Source organism: Indicator indicator, chromosome 35, assembly GCF_027791375.1.
Source record: "Indicator indicator isolate 239-I01 chromosome 35, UM_Iind_1.1, whole genome shotgun sequence".
NCBI classification, from domain to species: Eukaryota; Metazoa; Chordata; class Aves; order Piciformes; family Indicatoridae; genus Indicator; species Indicator indicator.
The window spans coordinates 246,046-264,850 of NC_072044.1; positions in this window are offsets into that span (position 1 = coordinate 246,046).

The following is an 18,805-nucleotide window of genomic DNA, read 5'->3' on the forward strand; positions in this document are numbered from 1 at the left end:
GGGGCCAAGCCCTTTTGGGTGGTGCACAGGAATCAGACAAAGAATCATGGACACAAACTTGAACCCAGGAGGTTCCACCTCGACAGGAGGAGAAACTTCTTTGGTGTGAGGGTGCTGGAGCCCTGCAGCAGGCTGCCCAGAGAGGTTGTGGAGTCTCCTTCTCTGGAGACTTTCAAAACCCAGCTGGATGCATTCCTGTGCAGACTACCCTGGGTGATGCTGCCTTTGGCAGGGGGATTGGACTCAATGATGTCTGGAGGTCCCTTCCAGCCTCTACCATTCTGTGATTAGAAGATCTCTAAGGTCTCTTCCAGCCTAGGCCATTCTTTCATTCTATGGGAGGAAAAAAAAAAAAAAAAAGGCTTCCTGGGGCACATTCTGGGAGCTGCCCAAGTCCCAGAGATGCCAATTTACACAGGGCAGGGTCTAGGAGGGATCATTGATCCCCTTTTATTTTGCTCCCCTTTCCTACCCATGCTAAAGACATCAGCTGCAGAAGTGCTGAGCACGTTGCCAGCTGTGCTCAGAGCAGTGCTCTAGAAGCAGGGCAAGCAGGTGGGATCCTGCCCCCTGGCACCAGTGTCAGCCTTTCCTGGGGAGCAGCCTGAGGGATTGGTTTCCAGGTCAGTGCTTTGTGCTGATGGAATCAGAGAATCACAGGGCTGGAAGGGACCTCTGGAGAGCATCCAGTCCAACTCCCCTGCAAGAGCAGGATCACCCAGGGCAGGTCACACAGAAACACACCCAGATGAGGGAGACTCCACAGCCCCCCTGGGCAGCCTCTTCCAGGGCTCTGTCACCCTCACAGGGACAAAATCCTTCCTCCTGTTTCCATGGAACTTCCTCTGCCTCAGCTTCCACCACTGCCCCTTGGCCTGGCACTGGGCATCCCCCAGCAGAGCCTGGCTCCATCCCTGCTCATCTTTATCACCAGCAATGAGGTCACCTCCCAGGCTCCTCCTCTCCAAGCTGAAGACCCTCAGCTTCCTCAGGCTCTCCTCATGAGGAAGATCTTCCCCTCCCTTCAGCATCTTTGTGGCTCTGTGCTGGACTCTCTCAAGCAGTTCCCTGAGGTCCTTCTTGACCTGTGGGGCCCAGAACTGGCCACAGTACTCCAGATGCAGCCTCAGCAGGGCAGAGCAGAGGGGGAGGAGAACCTCTCTCAATCTACTAAGCACAGCCTGTCTCATCCAGCCCAGGATGGCATTGGCCTTCTTGGCCACAAGAGCACATTTGAGCTGGCTGGGAAGGGCCATGGGGTGAGCACACTGAGCATTGCCAAGCTGGGACAAACAGCATTTGCCTGGTCGTGAGCAAGTTCAGACCAGCCTGGGAGCCACACCTTTGCTTGTGCTCCTCTTTGAGTGCACTAAGCTGGGGAGGTGCCAAGGAAACTCCTCCATTAATCACCTCACAAATAAACATCCAACTGTTCAGCTTGCATGGAGGTGAAAGAGAGACATCCACTTGGCTAAGCCCAGGCTCTGCTGTCAGAATATTTCAACCCAAGATGCAAATTTTGCCTTGAATTCAAAGGATCACAGAACTGTCAGGGTTGGAAGGGACCTCAAGGCTCAGCCAGTCCCAACCCCCCTGCCATGCCCAGGGACACCTCACACCACAGCAGGTTGCTCACAGCCACCTCCAGACTGGCTGCAAAAACCTCCAGGGATGAGGCTTCCACCACCTCCCTGGGCAGCCTGTGCCAGTCTCTCACCACCCTCACTGTGATCACTTCCTGCACTAATTTCTTTCTCCTGCCCATTCCTTTGCTGTTTTTGTTTTTCCTCCTGCTGTCCCTGTAGCAAATACCCAATTTCCTGTTTTATCACAGAATTGTTTGGGTTGGAAAACCCCTCTAAGGCCATCCAGTCCAACCAGCAGCCCAACTTGTGTTGGACTCTTTGGTGGTGGAGTCTTTGGTGGTGGAGTCTTTGGTGGTGGAGTCTTTGGTGGCCTTTGGTGGAGGAGTCTTTGGTGGTGGAGTCTTTGGTGGTGGAGTCTTTGGTGGTGGAGTCTTTGGTGGTGGAGTCTTTGGTGGCCTTTGGTGGAGGAGTCTTTGGTGGTGGAATCTTTGGTGGTGGAATCTTTGGTGGTGGAGTCTTTGGTGGTGGAGTCTTTGGTGGTGGAATCTTTGGTGGTGGAATCTTTGGTGGTCTTTGGTGGAGGAGTCTTTGGTGGTAGAGTCTTTGGTGGTGGAGTCTTTGGTGGTGGAGTCTTTTGTGGTCTTTGGTGGTGGAGTCTTTGGTGGTGGAGTCTTTGGTGGTGGAGTCTTTGGTGGTGGAATCTTTGGTGGTCTTTGGTGGAGGAGTCTTTGGTGGTAGAGTCTTTGGTGGTGGAGTCTTTGGTGGTGGAATCTTTGGTGGTCTTTGGTGGAGGAGTCTTTGGTGGTAGAGTCTTTGGTGGTGGAGTCTTTGGTGGTGGAGTCTTTGGTGGTCTTTGGTGGTGGAGTCTTTGGTGGTGGAGTCTTTGGTGGTGGAGTCTTTGGTGGTCTTTGGTGGAGGAGTCTTTGGTGGTGGAGTCTTTGGTGGTGGAGTCTTTGGTGTGGGATGGCCTTGCTAATGTCTATGTGAAGCCAAACCCAGAACTGTTGTCCAGGATCTGTGACAGAGGACACAGCCTCAGCCAGTTCCTGCTGACCCCGAGACAGAGGAACCAGACTCTGAACACCAATTTGTCCCTGGGCAGGAGCTTTGGCTTTTCAGGCAAGCCAGGAACCTTCTCCAGCTCAGCATCTTGCACTCTTTTTTTTTTTTTTTTTCCAAGTGCCTTTCACATCACCACCCCCAAGGTTCAAAATCCTGCCTGGTCCTGCAGAGGGCTTGTCCCTATCCAGGGATCTTTCAGCCTTGATGGGGCTTTGCCATCACTGTTGGACACTGCATCAAGTATAGCTGGAGCAGGACACTTTGGGAGGTGACTCAAGTGCAGAGCTTTGATGAACTCAACCCCTCCTGACCCCTGCCTCTTGCCCTGAACATCCTGCCTAGCCCAAAGCTTCCTCAGCAGGGTGATGCCTTTAGAGCAGCCAGACACTGCTGGCTGTGAGGAAGGAGTTTGTGTCCTGAGCAGAGTGGGGAAATGCTGCAGCTGAGGCCCCACCCCTGGAGACATTCCAGGTCAAACTTGAGCAACCTGCTCTGGTTGGAGGTGTCCCTGCTGACTGCTTGAGCTTTGAGGCTCCCTTCCAACCCTTCCATTCTGTGATTCTGAGTGAATCCCCCCCAGGAGCTGTCTGTTCCTCCTTCCTCAGCATCAGGAGATGCTCTTTCTGGACATCCAGTGGTCAGTGTGAGCAGCAGCTGACAGCTGGTGAAATCCTGCCAGGCACAGCAGTGCCAGCTCCCCTGCTGCACATCTGATGTGTTTGCTGAGGTGTTGGGGCTGGTGTTTGAAGCCTCCCAACAGAGTCACAGAATTATTGAGGCTGGAAAAGACCTCTGAGATCCTTGAGCCCAACCATAACCTAACATCTCCCTGCACACAGCAGATGAAACAGGGCAAACCCCAAAGTAGGCTTTTCCTCCTCTGGCACTGGAATGAGCCAGAAGCCAACCCAGCAGCCATGAGGAGCCAGGATGCAGTAGGGAAGAGACTGAGAGGTGCCAAGAGGTTCTCTTCCCTCCCCAAGGTGTGAAGGTTGATGCCAGGCTGGAACCTTTCCTTCACAGATCTGCAGGGACAAAATCACAACCTCAGTTCACCTTTTCCAAGTCCAGCCTGTGACCCAACACCACCACATCAGCTAAACCATTGCCACCAAGGGCCACATCCAAGCTTTCCTTACAGAACTCCAGAGTTGGGGACTCCACCACCTCCCTGGGCTGTCCATCCCAGTGCCAAACCAGCCTTTCCATGAGGAATTGCTTCCTAATATCCAACCTAACCCTCCCGTGGTGCAGCCTCAGGCCATGCCCTCTTGTCCTGTCACAAGCTGCCTGGGGGAAGAGCCTGACCCCCACCTGACTGCAAATTCCTTTTAAATAGTTGTAGAGAGTGAAAAGGTCTCCTCTAAGCCTCCTCATCTCCAGGCTGGGCACCCCCAGCCCCCTCCCCCTCTCCTCATCAGACTTTCCCCCCAGCCCCCTCCCCAGCCCCCTCAGCCTCTCCTCATCAGACTTTCCCCCCAGCCCCCTCAGCCCCCTCAGCCCCCTCAGCCTCTCCTCATCAGACTTTCCCCCCAGCCCCCCCCAGCCCCCTCAGCCCCCTCAGCCTCTCATCAGACTTTCCCCCCAGCCCCCCCCAGCCTCTCCTCATCAGACTTTCCCCCCAGCCCCCCCCAGCCCCCTCAGCCCCCTCAGCCTCTCCTCATCAGACTTTCCCCCCACCCCCCCCCCAGCCCCCTCAGCCTCTCCTCATCAGACTTTCCCCCCAGCCCCCCCCAGCCCCCTCAGCCTCTCCTCATCAGACTTTCCCCCCAGCCCCCTCCCCAGCCCCCTCAGCCTCTCCTCATCAGACTTTCCCCCCAGCCCCCCCCAGCCCCCTCAGCCTCTCCTCATCAGACTTTCCCCCCAGCCCCCTCAGCCTCTCCTCATCAGACTTTCCCCCCAGCCCCCCCCCAGCCCCCTCAGCCTCTCCTCATCTGACGTTCCCCCCAGCCCCCTCAGCCTCTCCTCATCAAGCTTTTACCCCCACCCCCCTCCCCAGCCCCCTCAGCCTCTCCTCACCAAACTTTCCCCCCCAGCCCCCTCCCCAGCCCCCTCAGCCTCTCCTCATCAAGCTTTCCCCCCACCCCCCTCCCCAGCCTGGTTGCTCATCTGACTCACAGCTGTGAGGTACTTCACTGGCCCAGAGAAATGCATTCCTCAAAGTCTTTCTCTTGAGCTGTCTTGCACACACCAGGAGCTGCTTGTGGCTTAGGAGCACCTCTGGATTCCCAGAACACTTCAGTCCTGAGGTTGTGATTTTGTCCCTGCAGATCTGTGAAGGAAATGTTCCAGCCTGGCACCAGCTCAACCTTCACACCATGGGGAGGAAAGAGAACCTCTTGGCACCTCTCAGCCTCTTCCCTGCTGCATCCTGATGAGGCTGCTGGGTTGGCTTCTGGCTCATTCCAGTGCCAGAGGAGGAAAAGCCTACTTTGGGTTTTGCCCTGTTTCATCTGCTGTGTGCAGGGAGATGTTAGGTTATGGTTGGGCTCAAGGATCCTAAAGTCTTTTCCAACCAGGTGATTCTATCATCTCTTTGGGTCTTGCCCTCTTCTCATCAGGTATTTTGTGAGTCCACCTGGGTGGCTTTGTCTCATTTGACTACCCAAAGTGGTGCTTCAGACAGGTCAGCCCTGGCTGCTCAGTTTGCTCAAGGCCAAGCTTGGCTCTGCCCCCAAAGCTGGGATGAAGCAATGAGAGACAAACAAGCAGGGTCCCTCTGCCAGGAGCTGTTCCTGCCCTGCTGAGGGTGACAGGGCACATGCCAAAGGGCATGAGGGCAGCTGGCCTGGGGAAATAACAAACCTCAGTCTCAGAGCACGGTGCAGGGGTGGACACAATGTGTGTTGCATCCACGTGCAGGGCAGAGAGGGGCTGGGAAAGAGCTGCTGAATTCCTCCAGCAGGATTTCTCAACTCCTGTTGTGCCATCTGGGTGAATCCTCTTCACCTGGATTTCTCCTCCATTACAAGCCCCACTGTGGAGCTTTTGGGGACATCTCACTGACACAAAGCCCCCCCAGGGCTGTGCCAGTTGATCTGCAATTTGATTACTCCTTGCTCCAAAGATATGGAGAGCCAAGCAGAGCCTGGGCTGCAGCAGCAGAAGTGTGGCCAGCAGGGCCAGGGAGGGGATTCTGCCCCTCTGCTCCACTCTGCTGAGACCACTCCTGGAGCTCTGTGTCCAGGGCTGGAGCCTCTGTTACAAGAGGGCTATGGACATGCTGGAAGGTGTCCAGAGAAGGGCCATGAGGAGGAGCAGAGGGCTGGAGCTGCTCTGCTGTGAGGACAGCCTGAGAGAGTTGGGGTTGTGCAGGCTGGAGAGGAGAAGGCTCCCAGGAGACCTTCTTGTGGCCTTCCAGGATCTGAAGGGGGCTCCAAGAAAGCTGGGGAGGGACTTTTGAGGATGTCAGGGAGTGACAGGACTATAGGGAATGGAGGAAAATTAGAAGTGGGTAGATTCAGATTGGATGTTAGGAAGAAATTCTTCCCCAGGAGGGTGGTGAGAGCCTGGCACAGGTTGCCCAGGGAGGTGGTGGAAGCCTCATCCCTGGAGGTGTTTGCAGCCAGGCTGGAGGTGGCTGTGAGCAACCTGCTGTGGTGTGAGGTGTCCCTGGGCATGGCAGGGGGGTTGGGACTGGCTGAGCCTTGAGGTCCCTTCCAACCCTGACAATTCTCTGATTCTGTGACACCAGGGGCAGCCCAAGAGTTTGAAAGGCAGGGAGTGATGGCAGCACCTTCTAGTGAGGGAGTAAGCAGGTGAAGACCTGGTGCTGCCCTCTGCTTTTCTACTACAAAAACTATTTACTGCTCGGTGCTGCAAGCTTGGGTAAGAAGATAAAATCTGTGGATTTACAAACTATCACAATAATACCAAGGTATGATTAGGAGTAAAACATGACCTGATCCATGGGCTGGGTTTGGGATTTGAGTTTGGGATTGAGCAGAGTTGTCCAGCTCTGTTTGGAAAGCTGTGCAATAGTGTGGCACAATTCTAGCTCCCTGCCCTTGCTGCAAACTTAGAGGAGGAGGGCTTGAACTCAAAGCTGGAACTCTCCCCTCTCCTCTCCTCTCCCTCTCCCCTCCCTCTCCCTCTCCCTCTCCCTCTCCCTCTCCCTCTCCCTCTCCCTCTTCCTCTCCCTCTCCCTCTCCCTCTCCCTCTCCCTCTCCCTCTCCTCTCCCTCTCCTCTCCCTCTCCTCTCCCTCTCCTCTCCTCTCCCTCTCCTCTCCTCTCACTCTCCTCTCCCTCTCTTCTCCCTCTCCCTCTCCTCTCCCTCTCCCTCTCCCTCTCCCTCTCCCTCTCCTCTCCTCTCCTCTCCTCTCCTCTCCTCTCCTCTCCTCTCCTCTCACTCTCCTCTCCCTCTCTTCTCCCTCTCCCTCTCCCTCTCCTCTCCCTCTCCTCTCCCTCTCCCTCTCCTCTCCCTCTCCCTCTCCTCTCCCTCTCCTCTCCCTCTCCTTCTCCCTCTCCCTCTCCTCTCCCTCTCCTCTCCCTCTCCTCTCCCTCTCCTCTCCCTCTCCTCTCCCTCTCCTCTCCCTCTCCCTCTCCCTCTCCCTCTCCCTCTCCCTCTCCCTCTCCCTCTCCCTCTCCCTCTCCCTCTCCCTCTCCTCTCCCTCTCCTCTCCTCTCCTCTCCCTCTCCTCTCCTCTCCCTCTCCTCTCCTCTCCCTCTCCTCTCCTCTCACTCTCCTCTCCCTCTCTTCTCCCTCTCCCTCTCCTCTCCCTCTCCCTCTCCCTCTCCCTCTCCCTCTCCTCTCCTCTCCTCTCCTCTCCTCTCCTCTCCTCTCCTCTCCTCTCCTCTCCTCTCCTCTCACTCTCCTCTCCCTCTCTTCTCCCTCTCCCTCTCCCTCTCCTCTCCCTCTCCTCTCCCTCTCCCTCTCCTCTCCATCTCCCTCTCCTTCCTTCCCTCTCCCTCTCCTCTCCCTCTCCTTCCTTCCCTCTCCCTCTCCTCTCCCTCTCCTCTCCCTCTCCTCTCCCTCTCCTCTCCTCTCCCTCTCCCTCTCCTCTCCCTCTCCTCTCCCTCTCCTCTTCCTCTCCTCTCCCTCTCCTCTCCCTCTCCTCTCCCTCTCCTCTTCCTCTCCTCTCCCTCTCCTCTCCCTCTCCTCTCCCTCTCCTCTCCTCTCCTCCAGCCAGTTTTTACCCTTTGTAACCAAACCCAGACCCTGCAGTTGTGCAATTGGGAGAGCAGCTTAGTCTCTGATGTCTTTAACAATCCAATCACCTTCCCCAGCTCCTCCTTTCCCTGGCTCAGGGTTTGGCAACCTGTTACACATGGGGCAAGAGAGTTTTCAGCAGCAGCTTGCAAGAGTCTTGTGTCCTGGGGAACATTTGCTGATTTCTACCTCCCAAGAGGCTGGGAACTCAGGATGGGACCCCAGGATGCCACTAAAGCAGCTCACCAGCTTGGGGAAGCAGCTTTTCCCCTCTGGAGGGCTCAGTTCTGAGCTCCCTTGGGCTGCTTGTGCCTCCTCACTGTGCCATGTGGCCTGGGGCTTTAACCAGCAGCCAGGTGCATACCTTAGGAACATAATGCAGTGGAGAAATGTTGTTTGGATGAGTGGCCTCAGGGCATGAAACCATCACACCATCCACTCCTGCCCACTGCTGGCATTGGGCTTGGAAACCTCTCAGAGATATAAGACAGCAGGAGTGTGGTCAGAGACAGAAGGCTGGGAAGAGCCACAGCTGAGGAGAGGGAGAAAGCTTCAAACCTGTGCTGGGCAGCTGCTTTCTGGCGGCTTGAGAGGCTGCTGTAGGCAGAGGAGATGGAGACAAGGGGGAATGAGAGGAGACCTTTCTCCATCCTGTTCAGAGGCTGCAGTTTCATGATCCCCTATGAAGCTGGGGTGTGGGTAGCTCTGCAGGAACTGTCACCTGGCCTCCTGAGAGCTGCAGCCAAGATCTATGGAGCATCATCAGGATCAATTGTGGCCACCCTTGGATTGTGTGGCTGTGACATGGGTAAGGGCTGCACATTCCCAGGAGTTCAGAGACTCAGAGCATGGGTTGGGGTTGGAAGGGACCTCAAAGATCATCCAGGTCCAAACCCCCTGCCATGGGCAGGGACACCTCCCACCAGCCCAGGCTGCTCAAGGCCTCATCCAGCCTGACCTGGACAGCCACAGCCTCCTTGGGCAACCTGTCCCAGTGTCTTCCCACCCTCACTCTAAAGAATTTCTTCCTAATCTCCAGTCTCAATCTCCCCTCCTCAAGCTTCAATCCATTCTCTCTCATCCTGTCACTCCCAGCCTTTGTCAAAAGTCCCTTCCCAGCTCTCCTGTAGCCCCACTTCAGGTACTGGAAGGCTGCCTTAAGGTGTGGGGGTCAGGATGAAGATTCCAGGCTCCTTCCGGTGGTGCCCAGTGATAGGACAAGGAACAACAGTTCCAAGCTGGAACCCAGGAGGTTCCATCTCAACAGGAGGAGAAAATTCCTTGGTGTGAGGGTGCTGGAAGCCTGGAGCAGGCTGCCCAGAGAGGTTGTGGAGTCTCCTTCTCTGGAGACTTTCAAAACCCAGCTGGATGCATTCCCTGACAAGGGGGGAGTTCCCTGGGAGAGAGGCCCCTTGGGAAAGGTCCCCTTTGGGGGGAAAGCAAAGGGAGCTTGGTTGTGCTTTTTCTGTTGATTGTACATATTTGTAAATGTTGTGAAATTTGTCTATTTGTACATACTCATTGCATTTCATCACAGATGGAGTTCTCCTCCTAGTCTCCTAGCCATGGCTCACCCTTGTGCAGTGCCTAGGACCTGGCAGGGTCACTCTCAGGGTTTCTTTAGTGTGGAGAAGAAGATTCCCCAGGGCAGGACTTCTTTGCTGCACAGAGGGAGAGGGCTTGGAGAAAGGTGTGTGTGGTGGAAGTGGAGGGCGAGGGGATCCCAGGGCCAGCTCCTGCAGGGATCACTGCTCTGTGTATTTACAAGATTCTGCTTGTAAACGCAGCTCTCATTGGCTTCCAGACTGAGCTAGCCTGGTCATTGTTGGTGTGGGGGGAATTTCAGCTCACACTGACACAAGTCTCCTTCTCTGGGGTCTTTCAAAACCCTCCTGTGTGTGCATCCCTCTGTGCCCTGCCCTTGCTTCGCTCCAGATGAGATGAGGCAGACCTTCCGCAGCGTCGTGGACAGCTCTTACCTGCCCTTTATTGCTGGAGGGAAAGCCGAGAGGACACTGCGGGAGCTTTTGAACAAACTGCTGCCTCCCGACGCCCACCAGAGGGTGTCCGGGAAGCTGCACATCATCGCCACCCGCCTGCGGGACTGGCGCAGCGTGCTGCTGTCAGACTTCGCCTGCAGGGAGGACCTCATTCAGGTGAGAGCAGCCCCAGCGAGGGCACAAGCAGCAGGAGGAGCCCTGCCTGCCCCTGCCCCTGCCCCTGCCCCTGCCCCTGCCCCATCCACACACAGCCCATGCCATGATTTCTGTCCCTGCCACCTTCTGAAGCTAGGCAGGGTCATGAGAAGAAATTATCTGCAGGCTGAAATTATCTGCAGGCTGAAATTATCTGCAGGATGAATTAGCTACAGGTTGAAATTATCTACAGGCTGAAATTATCTGCAGGTTGAAATTCTCTACAGGTTGAAATTATCTACAGGTTGAAATTATCTGCAGGTTGAAATTATCTACAGGTTGAAATTATCTACAAGCTGAATTATCTACAGGTTGAAATTATCTGCAGGATGAAATTATCTACAGATTGAAATTATCTACAGGTTGAAATTATCTACAGGTTGAATTAGCTACAGGCTGAAATTATCTACTGGTTGAATTAGCTACAGGTTGAATTAGCTACAGGTTGAAATTAGCTACAGGTTGAAATTATCTGCAGGATGAAATTCTCTACAGGTTGAAATTCTCTACAGGTTGAAATTCTCTACAGGTTGAAATTCTCTACAGGTTGAATTATCTACAGGTTGAAATTATCTAAAGGTTGAAATTATCTACAGGTTGAATTCTCTACAGGCTGAATTAGCTACAGGTTGAAATTATCTACAGATTGAAATTATCTACAGATTGAAATTCTCTACAGGTTGAAATTATCTGCAGGATGAAATTATCTACAGATTGAAATTCTCTACAGGTTGAATTATCTACAGGTTGAAATTATCTACAGGTTGAATTCTCTACAGGTTGAATTATCTACAGGTTGAAATTATCTACAGGTTGAAATTATCTACAGGTTGAATTAGCTACAGGTTGAAATTATCTACAGGATGAAATTATCTACAGGATGAATTATCTACAGATTGAAATTATCTGCAGGATGAAATTATCTACAGGTTGCATTATCTACAGGTCGAAATTTTCTACAGGTTGAATTCTCTACAGGTTGAAATTATTTACAGATTGAAATTATCTACAGGTTGAATTATCTAAAGGTTGAAATTATCTACAGGCTGAAATTATCTACAGGCTGAAATTCTCTACATGTTGAATTCTCTACAGGTTGAAATTATTTACAGATTGAAATTATCTACAGATTGAAATTATCTACAGGTTGAATTCTCTACAGGTTGAAATTATCTACAGGTTGAATTCTCTACAGGCTGAAATTCTCTACAGGCTGAAATTCTCTACAGGTTGAATTCTCTACAGGTTGAATTCTCTACAGGTTGAAATTATCTACAGGTTGAAATTATCTACAGGTTGAAATTATCTGCAGGATGAAATTCTCTACAGGTTGAAATTCTCTACAGGTTGAAATTATCTGCAGGTTGAAATTATCTACAGGTTGAATTATCTACAGGTTGAAATTATCTACAGGTTGAAATTATCTACAGGTTGAAATTATCTACAGGTTGAATTAGCTACAGGTTGAAATTATCTATAGATTGAAATTATCTACAGGTTGAAATTATCTGCAGGTTGAAATTATCTACAGGTTGAATTATCTAAAGGTTGAAATTATCTACAGGTTGAAATTATCTGCAGGATGAAATTCTCTACAGGTTGAAATTCTCTACAGGTTGAAATTATCTACAGGTTGAAATTATCTGCAGGTTGAAATTATCTACAGGTTGAATTATCTGCAGGTTGAAATTATCTACAGGTTGAATTATCTAAAGGTTGAAATTATCTACAGGTTGAAATTATCTACAGGTTGAAATTATCTACAGGTTGAAATTATCTGCAGGATGAAATTCTCTACAGGTTGAATTCTCTACAGGTTGAAATTATCTGCAGGTTGAAATTATCTACAGGTTGAATTATCTACAGGTTGAAATTATCTACAGGTTGAAATTATCTACAGGTTGAAATTATCTACAGGTTGAATTAGCTACAGGTTGAAATTATCTATAGATTGAAATTCTCTACAGGTTGAATTCTCTACAGGTTGAATTCTCTACAGGTTGAATTCTCTACAGGTTGAAATTATCTACAGGTTGAATTAGCTACAGGTTGAAATTATCTATAGATTGAAATTCTCTACAGGTTGAATTCTCTACAGGTTGAATTCTCTACAGGTTGAATTCTCTACAGGTTGAATTCTCTACAGGTTGAATTATCTACAGGTTGAAATTATCTACAGGTTGAATGTATCTACAGGCTCTCAGCCTTTGCTCCTCACAGAGCTGCTCCAGGATCCTGAGTAGCTTTGTAGGCTCTGCTGGACTCTCTCCAGCAGTTCTCTGTCTCTCTTGAACTGGGGAGCCCAGAACTGGACCCAGGACTCCAGGTGTGGTCTCACAAGGGCAGAGCAGAGGGGTAGGAAAACCTCCTTTGCCCTGGACCCCATTGGCCTTCTTGGCCGTGAGGGCACCTTGCTGGCTCGTGGGGAACTTGCTGTCCCCCAGCACTCCCAGGTCCTTCTCCTTGGAGCTGCTCTCCAGCAGGTGCCCCTCAAGTGTCCTGGTGCAAAGGGTTGTTCCTCCCCAGGGCAGGACCCTCCACTTGCCCTGGTTGAATTTGCATTTCACAGGTTACCTTCCTGCTTCTCCAAGCCTGGCTGTGGATGGTTTGTTCCACCTCAGTCAGCGGTGCCCAGCAGCCCAGCTCTAGGTCCTCATTTGGGCATCCACAGATGAGCCATTAGAGGCAAGAGGCTTCCATTGTCCTTTGCTCACCTCCATGCTTTCCATCTCACCCACAGGCCATAACCTGCAGCTGCTTCATCCCTGTGTACTTTGGATTTGTGCCTCCTACCTACCACGGGGTGGTGAGTGGCTTTGTGGGCTTGAGACTCTACCCCAGGTCATGGCAGGGACCCACCTAGCCTGGCTCCTCTGTCCAGTGGGGGCATGAGGAACGTTTTGTCCCTGTGTTTGTCACCATTCTTGCTTGGTGCTGTGTGCACACAATTTCTGCAGACAGAAGAACTGGACCTAGGTGCCCCAGAGTCTGACCTCACTGCAGCCATGACCTCACCAGTGCCCATCCTCACCCCTCAGGGGGTTCACAGACTCACAGATTGCATTGGGTTGGAAGGGACCATCCAAAGTCACCTTCTCCACCCCTCCTGCAGTCAGCAGGGACACCTCCAACCAGATCAGGCAGCCCAGGGCCACATCAAGTCTGACCTCAAATGTCTCCAGGGACAGGATCTCCACCACATCCCTGGGCAGCCTGTTCCAGTATTTCCCCAACACTGACATTTTCCCTCAACCCCTTTCTGCTGCTTTTCCCCAGTTTCATTACAGAGAATTTTCTGGCTGGAAGGGAGGAGGTGGTGGGTGTGGGCCTGGAGAACTTGGGACAGGGTCATTCCCTGGAAGGGAAGCTCTGTAGCCCCAGCACCTCAGACTAGTCTGGGCCTAGGAGGGGGAGAAACAGAACCACAGAAGGTCAGGGGTTGGAAGAAGAGAAGGCTCCCAGGAGACCTTCTTGTGGCCTTCCAGGATCTGAAGGGGGCTCCAAGAAAGCTGGGGAGGGACTTCTTAGGGTGTCAGGGAGTGACAGGACTGAGGGGATGGGAAAAAAATATAAGTGGGTAGATTCAGATTGGATGTTAGGAAGAAATTCTTCCCCATGAGGGTAGTGAGAGCCTGGCAGAGGTTGCCCAGGGAGGTGGTGGAAGCCTCATCCCTGGAGGTGTTTGCATCCAGGCTGGAGGTGGCTGTGAGCAACCTGCTGTGGTGTGAGGTGTCCCTGGGCATGGCAGGGGGGTTGGGACTGGCTGAGCCCTGAGGTCCCTTCCAACCCTGACTGTTCTGTGACCATCGAGCCCAACCCCTCAGGCAGCTGCAGGCATGGCTGAGCACCCTGCCCAGAGGGCTGAGGGCTGCCTGGGTGCTCTCCCAGCACTACGTGGACGGGGAGCTGGGGATGTGGAGGGCCAGCTTCGTGTCGCGCTCCACCATCACCATCTCCGCCTTCGCCGGCGAGTACGACATCTGCCCCAAGGAGAGCCCTGCTGCCTTCCTCACCTTCCAGATCTCTGACTGCATCCTGCAGATCTCCAAGACAAACTTCCAACGCCTGCTGCACGCTGTCCTGCTCCCTTCGTGCCAAGTAAGCCTCTCCTGCAGGTCCTCAGAGCCGGCGGATCCCCCCCGGGGCTGCTCTCTCTGCCCTGACTCTCACCTCCCCATGCAGGCTCTGGACTGCTTTTATGCCCATGGCTACCAGGACACAGCCTCCTACTTGAAAAGACTGAGTAAGTGACTGGGAGTGAAGAGCAGGGAGGTTGGGTGCTTCCCTTACAACCTTGGTTTGCTGACACAAGGTAAGGGACATGGACAGAGAGATGCCCCCCCAGAGTTCCTTGGTTCCCACCCTCTCTGCAGCCTCTCCTGAAGCTCCTCCTTCACCCCTTCCCCTCTGATGATTCACAGATGGCAGTGGGTTGGAAGGAAGCCTCCAAGGTCATCTTGTCCAACCCCCCTGCACTCAGCAGGGACACCTCCAACTAGTTCAGGCTGCCCAGAGCCACACCAAGTATGATCATGAATGTCTCCAGGGATGGGGCCTCAACCACATCCCTGGCCAGCCTGTTCCAGTATTTTTCCATTCTCACTGTGCAGAACTTCCTCCTGATGTCCAACCTAAACTACCCTGCTCCAATTTCAAACCATTGCCTCTCACCCTATCACTACAGCCCCTTCTAAACAGCCCTCCCCCCCACTCCCCCCCCCAGCCTTCAGATACTGAGCTGCAGCTCGAAGGTCTCCCTGGAGCCTTCTCTTCTCCAGGCTGAACAGCCCCAACTCTCCCAGCCTGCCTTATAGGAGAGATGCCCCAACCCTCTTCTCTGCCACACTGGGCATGGTAGAGCTGTCCAGGGAGTGCTCATCCCCAGGACCTAGAGAGAAGTGCAGCCTCAGGTGCCCTGTGTGGTGCCAGGCTCATAACCCCCTGGTGCAGCAAGGCTTTGGTGATCCCTGACCCAGCAGCCCAACTCAGACTAGTCCTGGGAGATCTGGTGGCTGATCTCCAAGCACTGAGAGTTGGATTCTCTTCCCCCCTCCCCAGGTCTGTTTGGTATAAATTACCTTGAGGAGGACTTTCTGCTTTCCTTGACCAACGAATCAAGCCAGAAGGATGAGGGGACCCCACCCTGGAAGCCGGGAACAAGGCTGCTTCACTTCAGGACCACAGACTCTGAGGATGTCAGCAAAGAGGAACTGGAGACCACCCAGGCAGCAGATGGAGTGGAAGAGGAAGCCTCACACCACCTCCTTCACCGTCAGAAAGGTAGAGGAGCAGCAAGTCCTTCACCACACCTTTGTTCTTTACCTAAGGGACACTTGCCCAGGGCTCTCACTGCCAGAATTTGCTGCCTGGCTTTCTGAAGGCTCCAGTAGGTGGGAACATCAGGAATGGGAGAGAGTCCCCTCTTGGGTCAGTGGTTATCAGTGAAGCCTTGTGATGAGCTTGTCCTGGGGGAGGACTGAGGGCTCAGGCTGTGGCCAGGTCAGGGCTGTGGAGAAGCAGCTCCTTACATGAAGCAAGACATTTACTCAGCAGGCAAGGCAGTACCAGGTTCTGCCCTCTCATCATGTCATAGAATCACTGTGGCTGGAAAAGGCCTTTGAGGTCACCCAGTCCAACTGTTCTCTAGCTCTGCCAAGGCTGGGGCTAAACCATGGCCCTCAGCACCACATCTCTGCAGCTTTGAAACCCCTCCAGGGATGGGGACTCCACCGCCTCCCTGGGCAGCCTGGGCCAGGCTTTGAGAACCCTAAACCTCCCCTGGGGCAACTTGAGGCTGTTTCCACTTGTCCTATCCCTTGTTACCTGGGAGCAGAGCCCAACCCCCACCTGGCTCCAGCCTCCTCTCAGGAGCTGTAGAGAGCAATGAGGTCTCCTCTCAGCCTCCTTTCTCCAGGCTGAACACCTCCAGCTCCCTCAGCTGCCCCTCCCCAGCCCTGTTCTCCAGACCCTTCCCCAGCTTTGTTGCCCTTCTCTGGTCCTGCTCCAGCCTCTCAGTGTCCTTCTTGGAGTGAGGAGCACAAAACTGACCCCAGGACTGAAGGTGTGGCCTCCCCAGTGCTGAGCAGGGACAATCCCTGCCCTGCTCTTGCTGCCCACACCATTGCTGCTCCAGGCCAGGCTGCTGGTGACCTTCCCTGGCTCATCTCCAGCTGCTGTCAATGAACTCCCCCAGGTCCTTCTCTGCCCCAAGCCTGGAGTGCTGGACTTCATGATGGGTGAGGGAAGAAGAGTCTCAATGGCCAGAGCTGGGCTTACTCTGCTGGTCCCTCCAACACTGCTGCTGCTAACTGCTGTGCAGCCAGCTGCAAACACTTCAGTGCAGGAGGAGCTGAGTAGGGCTGCAGCTAAACCTCTTCCCTGGCTTTTTTTTTTTTTTTTCCCCAGCAACACAAGGCAAGGTTAAATCCCCACACTTCTCCTTTTCTCCTCTGCAAAATAATTCCCTCTCCCTTTTCAGCTGGCACATGGGAAACCAGAGACCCCTCAGCATGTCAGAGCCCTGTGTCTGTTGCTAGTGGAAGACAAAGCAGCAGGCAGTGGAATGCAGCTTTTCTTTCCTTGTTTTTGTTATTCATTCTCTTCCTCTTGCTGAGTCTTTCACCATTTCAGAATTTTTCAGCTTAGGAGCAACGTTGCAGCTTTGCCACCATGCTGGTGGCTTCAGGTGTGGCCAGGTGAACGAAATAAAAAGTGATGGAAGAAAACCCAAAAAGGCCCAAATATTGCTCTGCTCTAGCTAGGAGGGCAAGACCAGACAGAAAGAGGTGAGGACAGGATCTCTGCTGAGACCTCACCTCCAATCCTGCCTCCAGTTCTGCTGTCCCCAGCAGAAGAGGGGCACAGAGCTGCTGGAGTGAGGCCACAAAGATGCTCCAAGGGCTGGAGCAGCTCTGCTGTGAGCACAGGCTGAGGGAGCTGGGGGTGTGCAGCCTGGAGAAGAGAAGACTCCAGGGGGACCTCACAGCTGCCTGCCAGGACCTGAAAGGATCCTACAGGAAAGCTGCAGAGAGACTTTTCCTGAGGGTGTCTGGGGACAGGCCAAGGGGGAATGGTTTGAAGCTGAGGCAGAGCAGGGTTAGAGTGGAGCTGAGGAAGAAGTTCTGCAGTGTGAGGCTGGTGAGACACTGGAACCGGTTGCCCAAGGAGGCTGTGGCTGCCTCCTGCCTGGAGGTGTTCAAAGCCAGCTTGGATGAGACCTTGAGCAACCTGACCTGGTGTGAGGTGTCCCTGCCCATGGCAGGGGGGTTGGATCTGGATGATCTTTAAGGTCTCTTCCAACCCAAACCTTTCTACAAGCCTCTGACTCTACAAATTTGTAAGTCCAGAGAGCAACCAAGAGGTAAACCAGGGCTGTCAGCCTCCAAAAACACCCAGATCAGGTCTGGGCAGGAAGAGCCCTGATGGTCTGGGCCAGCCCCAGGCTATTCTGTGCTTAGCTGCAGACTGCTGTAACATCCCTGCTGGTGCCTGATGAGCAAAGCACAAACCTCTGAGCAACCCTCACTTGTGTGCCTCACTGAGTCAGAATACCTCCAGAGGACTTCTGCTGCCTGCCCATCTGGATCAGCAGCTTCATCCCAAGGCTTTGCCTCTTTCCCCATCTGCCCACCAGGACAGTTGCACAACAACTTTGCTCCTCCTCAGTATCTAGACCGGAGGCAAGCGTCTGGCCTGAAGCACCTGCAGCCAGCAGCCTGAGTCCCAGCCTGGGCTGGACAGGTTTGCATTTGGCTGGGCTGCAGGATCAGGCCCGAAGACCACCCTGCCCCCTAGGCCTGCAGTGGGGTCTAGCTTTAGACCAAGCTCCTGCTGGCTTGGGTTGTCTCCAAGCTCTCATTCATGCACCTCAAGGCTCCACACATCCCTGCTGAGCTCAGTGCAGACCAGGAGAGTGCTATGAGGGCAGTACTTTAGGACATCCAAACCTGCTTATCCTGTTACTCTCTAGGCAACAGGAGGGAGGGAGGCAGCTCCCCCAGGGAGCTGGAATCCAGTTTGTCACACCAGAGCTGCCAGGAGTGTCTGTCAGGTTGACCAACGTGGTTTGACTCCCTGTAGGGCCATGCCAGCCACAGAAGGGCAGTTCTGACCCCCCTGCTGCCTGTGGCCCCAGCTCATGTTGTAAAGAGAGAAGGAGCAACCTGCAGCTCAGCCTGCAGCCAGACTCCAAGCTGCACTGAAGAGCAGACTGTGGCAGCAACATCACCAGCAAGGGGCCCCCCACAACCTCCTCCTCTGTTCCCCTCCACAGCCCAGCTGATTCCTGCCAACCTCATTTAAAGGAGGCACTTTGGAACCCAGAGAAGTTGTGGCTGCTCCATCCCTGGAGGTGCTCAAGGCCAGGCTGGAGGAAGCCTTGAGCAGCCTGGGCTGGTGGGAGGTGTCCCTGCCCATGGCAGGGTGATTGGAACTGGATGATCTTCAAGGTCCCTTCCAACCCACCCCATTCTGTGATTCCATGGTTTGAGGATGAAGAGAGGATGTGGTTTGAACTGGGTGCAGCTGAGTTTCCCAGCTTGCCTCCCTAGGGATGAAACAAGCTCCTGCACAAGAGAGATGCCAGGCTTGGTCTCTGCCCATTGCCTCTTTTGCCATTAGCTCCAAGCTCCTGCCAAGGAGGCAGCACTGGGAGTGCTTGCTTGAAAATGTTAATAAAGCAAAACACAAACAGCTATTTGAGTGCTGAGTAGTTAAATCCTTAGGTCTCAGCAGATCTCTGCAGGTTTGGAGCAGAGGGCTCTGTGCTGTGACCTTTTTGGGCTGGCTCTTCCCTTGTAGGCTCCTCCACCTCCT